Genomic DNA, 5,928 nt, shown 5'->3' with positions numbered 1-5,928 from the left:
CTGGAAAACAGTTTGCAAGCAAAACAATACACACAGCCAGTTGAAGGAGAGTAAAGTAGCCACTGCCTAGTCACAGTTTGCCCGTTGGGTAGAGAGCAACTGAGTAGAGCATTTGTAAAGCTCCTACTGGTACCCCCAATGCCTCTATCCCTGACTGAGGCTGGGTACTTAGCACTTCTGTTTTGAAATGCAGCTCTACTAACAAGAATCGATCTGGCTTGGTCGGTAATGGTACTGGGCCATAAAGCAGGGTCGTTGACCGTTTCACACCAGGAGTTGGGGTCCTTGCCCTCCTCATTTGAAAAACGACACTCACACGATGCAGCTGGCTGGTCTGATTGTGGGTCTGACACACCTGCAACTTTCCTTTCATGGTCTTTCTGCTGCTGGTCTGTGGTAGCCTGGCAGGGCTGGCATTCCTGCTCTGCACCTGACTGGGTCTGCAAAGGTACATAGTCACTGACAGGTGACACTAAGCCAGTGGTGATCACATCTTCATTGCTAGAACTCTGATCACTGCTAACATTAGCAATACTTGTCTCACTCATATCCAGCGGTTTCTCAAAGAAGTTTGAGATCAAAGGAACGCTTTTCAGGAAATCTGCCTGATTTGCTTCCTTAATCTTTTTTGCTTTTCTTTTTGAGGCACCACTTTTTTGTTTGGGATCCATGTTATTAATGGCAAGTGTTTCTTAAGATGCAAATATAGAAGCTTGTCTTGCAAACTCCTATTCCTATCCAATACTTACTATGTTGTTTCTATGTTGTATGTTCAGGAAAAAAATACAATCACAAAATTGTAGAACCAGATACAATATGTAATAAAAAAAGGCTGACCTATAACTATTTAGCTATAAATTGTTGTTATTGTAAATGTATTGTATATATGTACTAATATTATAAAGCTTATACTTCTACTATTATCAATAATGTAATATGCAAATAACAATAAGCTTTTAAAAAAGCTGTGAGTTGCTAGTTAGCAACGTTACACTAGCCTTGAAAAAGGCTGTGAACCTTTCAAAGTTTAATATATTATATATAGTAATATAATATTATATCATGTAATATAATATAATATAATATATAAGCCTTTGAAAAGACTATGAAAAGAATGTAACAGAATATATGCAATATAGTATTTATATATATTATAAAATAATATAATGCAGTAAAAAGGGCAATGAGCCTTTAAAAAGGCTGTTGGTTGCTGATCTGGTAATAGCAAGGTAAAAGTTGTAGTAAAAGCACAGAGCAAGTTCGCAAGCTGAACTGTCTGAATGTGAGGAGTTTTGATACTGGCAGGGGGTTTTATATAGATCTTGCATATTCACTTGGAAGTTCTCGCAACACCTGATTGGCTCAGCCCCCGTGGGAATTTAGGGCAATGTAACAATTTTTCACCACTGACTGAGAGAGTGGGGGAGGGGCAGCCACTATCTACTACAAAAAATGCTGTTTTGTGTGTGTGTGTGTGTGTGTGTGTGTGTGAGAGAGAGAGGCATGGAGAGGGAGACAGGGGGAAGGTTTTGAGTATATTAAAAATGCTGTGTTCATGATATTAAATCAAGTTTAATTATTGAATAGTCATTGAATAACAAGCTGAATAAAATATGTTTTCCAATAAATAATCCTCAAACAAAATATCAGGGTTACACGCATACGCAGCCACAGCTACTACAACAAAACCACTTGCTGTTTCATCATCTGTCACCAAACCAAAATTGTGCTACTCAGTAAAATTAGCTTGCAGTTCTGTTGTATGAAAAGGCACTTTTCCTTTCATGCATTCCTTTAGAGCTAGAGTGACCACTGGTCTCTTTACTGTTGTTTATTAAAGGGGAAACATGAAACTAGTCAAATGGCTTGTTGTTTTCACATAAGTGAAATCACACCCTTGGCCAAATTCACTCAATTTAATCGGTGTCAAAGATAGCATCACTCAGACAAATTGCTTGTCTTAAATTTAAATAATTGCAAAATTGCTAAATTAATTTGTGTCTCTGCGCTTAAGAGAAATTGAACATAATAATTTTGAAACAATACAAATTCAGAAACATTAAGTAAGGGCCTGAATCGTCTGTTATGAAATATGGTAGCTTGCCTGGCAATTTGTAGGTCCCTAGAAAGTCAAGGAGCCATGGTAAACGACTTCTATGGAAGTCAATGGCCCCATAACAGGGGCCCTCGTGATCAAGGGCCCTCTAATGGTATGCCCTGCTCTTCTCTAGGGCCCCCTGGTAGGGGCTCTCATAACCAGGGCCCTCTAAAAATATGCCCCCCTCTTTCCTAGGACCCCTAATAGCCAGAAGTCGAAGTCAGAGCAGTGCCACAACGCCTCATCCATTTTCATAAGGGGCCCAAAAGCATGGCTAGGGCCCAAAAGCATGGCTAGGGGCCCCAAAAGCATGGCTAGGGCCCCCAAGAGGCCCTGTGGTCAAAGTCCCTAATAGTCAGAGGATCCTTAAAATGGAGGGCCCTCGGAAATAAAAATATATTGTATCATAAATGTTGATAGGCATCGCAAAATGTTTTGGGCCAGGGCCCCCCCCGGGGCCCCCTGACCTCAAGGGCCCCTGGGCGCTGGCCCCACTGGCCCGGTCAGTAATCCAGCCATGGCTGCAAGCATTTAGTTTAAAACACTGATGCTTGCCTACAAGTCAAAAATGGACCAGCCCCAAGCTACTTTCGAGGTCTAGTAAAACCCCGCTCTGTACCACGCAACCTCTGAGCCACTAGTCTTGCTCGACTTGATCCTCCACCCAGGACTAGAGGAAGACATGCATCAAGGCTCTTCTCTATACTGGCACCCAAATGGTGGAACAAACTTCCTCTGTCTGTCTAAACATCTGAGTCTCTTGCAATCTTTAAAAAATGATTAAAAACCCGCCTCTTTACTAAGCACTTAAGCTGACTTGTACTTACTTAGTAACACACTTTTCCATTTCTTAAAAAAAAAAAAAAAATACACAGATTTGTGTTCTTGGACTGTTGTCTACTTAAACTAGAGTAATGAAATGTTTATACTTACTATACTTACTATACTTTCCGGGAGCTCCGGTTTCCTCCCACAGTCCAAAGACATGCAGGTGAGGTGAATTGAAGATGCAAAATTGTCCATGACTGTGTTTGACATTAAACTTGTGAACTGATGAATCTTGTGTAACAAGTAACTACAGTTTCTGTCATGAATGTAATCAAGGTGTAAAATATGACATTAAAATTCTAATAACTACATATTAATTATCTAATTTATTTGATAAAACGTGACAAAATGATAAAAATGAAATATATAATTATTTTGCATTTATTTAAGTCTCATATTTAAGTTCTTTCAGCTGAGTTAATAAAGAAAAGTACATTTGTAAGTTTCACTCTCCAAGTCAAATGAATAATGTAGCCATCATATCACTATGTTAAACTTGGTCAACATAAGGCTTCTTTTTTTGCACAGTGAAGTTTTAAGTGGCCTTTGTGAATGTACGTCTATACTGTAGTTCTTAACAAAGATTTGTCAAAGTGGTTAAATCAGCTGTTGATGAATGACAGGTTCTTGATGCAGTGCAGTACCGGGTGTTCAGCTTAGGCTTGCACCCTTGTCCTTTATGCACTGAAATTCTGCCAGATTTCCTGAATCGCTTACTGATACTATGCACTGAGGGAAAAAATGTAAATTCCTTATGATCTTTAATGAACAAAGAAAACGATAATTTTTATGATTTTTCATGACTTTGTTGATGAACTGGAGATCCTCCACCCATCCAGGCTCCTTAATGACTCTTTTCATGAATAGAGCTTTTGTACCAAATCATGACTACTGTAATTGTGATTATTGTATTGTACCTGTTTGAATGCACATCATTATTTTTTTTTTATTTTTACCCTCATACTAGCCCTAAATTGACCAAACACATGTTTCATGTGTGCAATGAAATAAAAGTCAAAGTGAATATAAAAAACAAAACATATTTTATTTACATTTTAATACTGCCGCAGCTTTTTCTGATCTACAGAAATGATAAATGAGTAAAACAAGCAAATGAAATGATTTATTTCAACATTTAAAGTTCACAAAATCTACAATAAAGCAAGCACATTTCCACACTCATGATATTTATTTTACCCCTTCTACAGCTACCAGTTTCATGATCTATCAGCTTAAATTCGCATTTAAACCATTTTCTGTCATTTATCATGTGAAGTGAGAACAAGTAAAAGTAAAAACATAAATTTATTTGTGAATTGTGGTTATTATATGAGCTTACATTTCTAACTACGACAAATTTTCACGATGAAAAGAACATTTGTATGTAATAATTTTATACAAAATTTTTTTTATTGTTTTTTTACCTGCCCATATACTGTAGGGCTGCTAATATTTTCTCTGGTTCTTCTAGAGGAGGAATTCTGAGCAAAACTAAGAGCTGCATAGTTCAAAGCATCATCGTCCTCAACCTAACAAACACAACCAGACATATGGAGCATTAATGCAATGACCAACGTCATATAAAAATTATTATTATTATTTATATTATTATAGATTTAATGCTAAAGAAAATAAAATAATAAAATACATTCAGACCAAACATTGTAAGCAAAACAATTTGCAGATACTTATCAAATAAAAATAAATAATAATTTGCACATTATTTAAATCTGCAAGAGACATATAATTCTAGTATTTTACCTGCTGTCCCAAATATTCTGCAACTGGGTTTGAATAAAAAGGCAAGGACTAAAAAGAATGTGTTTCAGTCTTTATTGTTCATCTTCTGTAACTAAAATGATTTAAAGTCCAAGACTCTCTTGACATACATGTCTTTTATAAGTGTGTTAAAAGTTAATAACACAGTGTGTTAAAAGTGTAACACAGAGGATGTGTACAGGAAGGGCCAGAGCAGAGCCAGCCAGAGCCAAAGACTCCAAGAAGCTGAACAAGCTTTTAAGGAAGGCAAATAATCTTGCACAAGCTGCTTAGTATAATGGACAACACCACACACCCTTTGTTATTTCTGCCCACTGGTGTGACTATCTACAATGACTCTCACTGGTGCAACAAGAGAACGCAGAGCCTATCGTGCCATCAACATCAACCTTGCAAATGGTGCTATTTGATATGCACATTTACACATGGCACTGTTTTATTTTTTCCCCACAGCACACAATTGCAAATCTAATGTCTATAAACTGCACCTTTTTAGAGTTTTATATCTTATTTTTATATTACATTTCATTTTATTTTTTTATTTCTTGCACTACATCAATGTGTTTTGTGTAATTCCTGTAATTGTAAATTACTACTGTAACACTGCAATTTCCTTTTGGGGATCAATACAGTAATGCACCAATCAATTAATTTACATTTTCGGCATTTAGCAGACACTTTGATCCATATATATATAAATAGATTACATATAGATATAATTAAGTAAAATTACCTTGTTTCCTTGAGCTGCATGACCTCCAGCCTCATCTTAAACAAATGATATTTGGAATTACATACAGTAAACACATTATTAAATGTTACATTTTTGCAAAAACTGACAATATGTTATCTTCAGTGTTAAATATTAAAACATACCCCTGTGATGTGTTTTACATTGTTTTCTCCACATAATGAAAATGACAATCACAAGTAAGACATTTGATGCTGCTAATATAAAAACAGTTGAATCAAAAACAGCATTCTCTGTAACATAAAAAATTGGGAATCATTATTAAAGTCATGAAGTAAAAAATGCAAATACATGAGTCGCAAAGTAATTACACAAACTGAAAAAAATTTCAGTGTCTATATTTTATTGAGATCTAATTTTTTATATGCACAAACATTTTTATATACAACAGAGTTTTGTAATTATGTTACATAATTATATGTGATTTTATATATACTGTTGAAGGTATTTTATCCTACCTTTAATTTCCAGT

At 35.9% G+C, this 5,928-nt stretch overlaps 1 long non-coding RNA gene across 1 annotated transcript; it reads right to left on the bottom strand.

Moving 5' to 3' along the window:
- Positions 1–4,368: 4,368 nt before the first annotated feature.
- Positions 4,369–5,648, bottom strand: LOC134311491 (uncharacterized). Its single transcript, XR_010011438.1, has 3 exons — positions 5,582–5,648; positions 5,439–5,473; positions 4,369–4,455 (listed from the first exon to the last, which is right to left on the bottom strand). It is a non-coding gene; the product is annotated as an uncharacterized LOC134311491 (long non-coding RNA).
- Positions 5,649–5,928: the final 280 nt, after the last annotated feature.

The sequence above is a fragment of the Trichomycterus rosablanca genome, chromosome 4 (assembly GCF_030014385.1).
Source record: "Trichomycterus rosablanca isolate fTriRos1 chromosome 4, fTriRos1.hap1, whole genome shotgun sequence".
NCBI lineage: Eukaryota > Metazoa > Chordata > Actinopteri > Siluriformes > Trichomycteridae > Trichomycterus > Trichomycterus rosablanca.
Note: the sequence above shows the minus strand (reverse complement) of the source record. Positions and strands in the feature narration are given on the sequence as shown.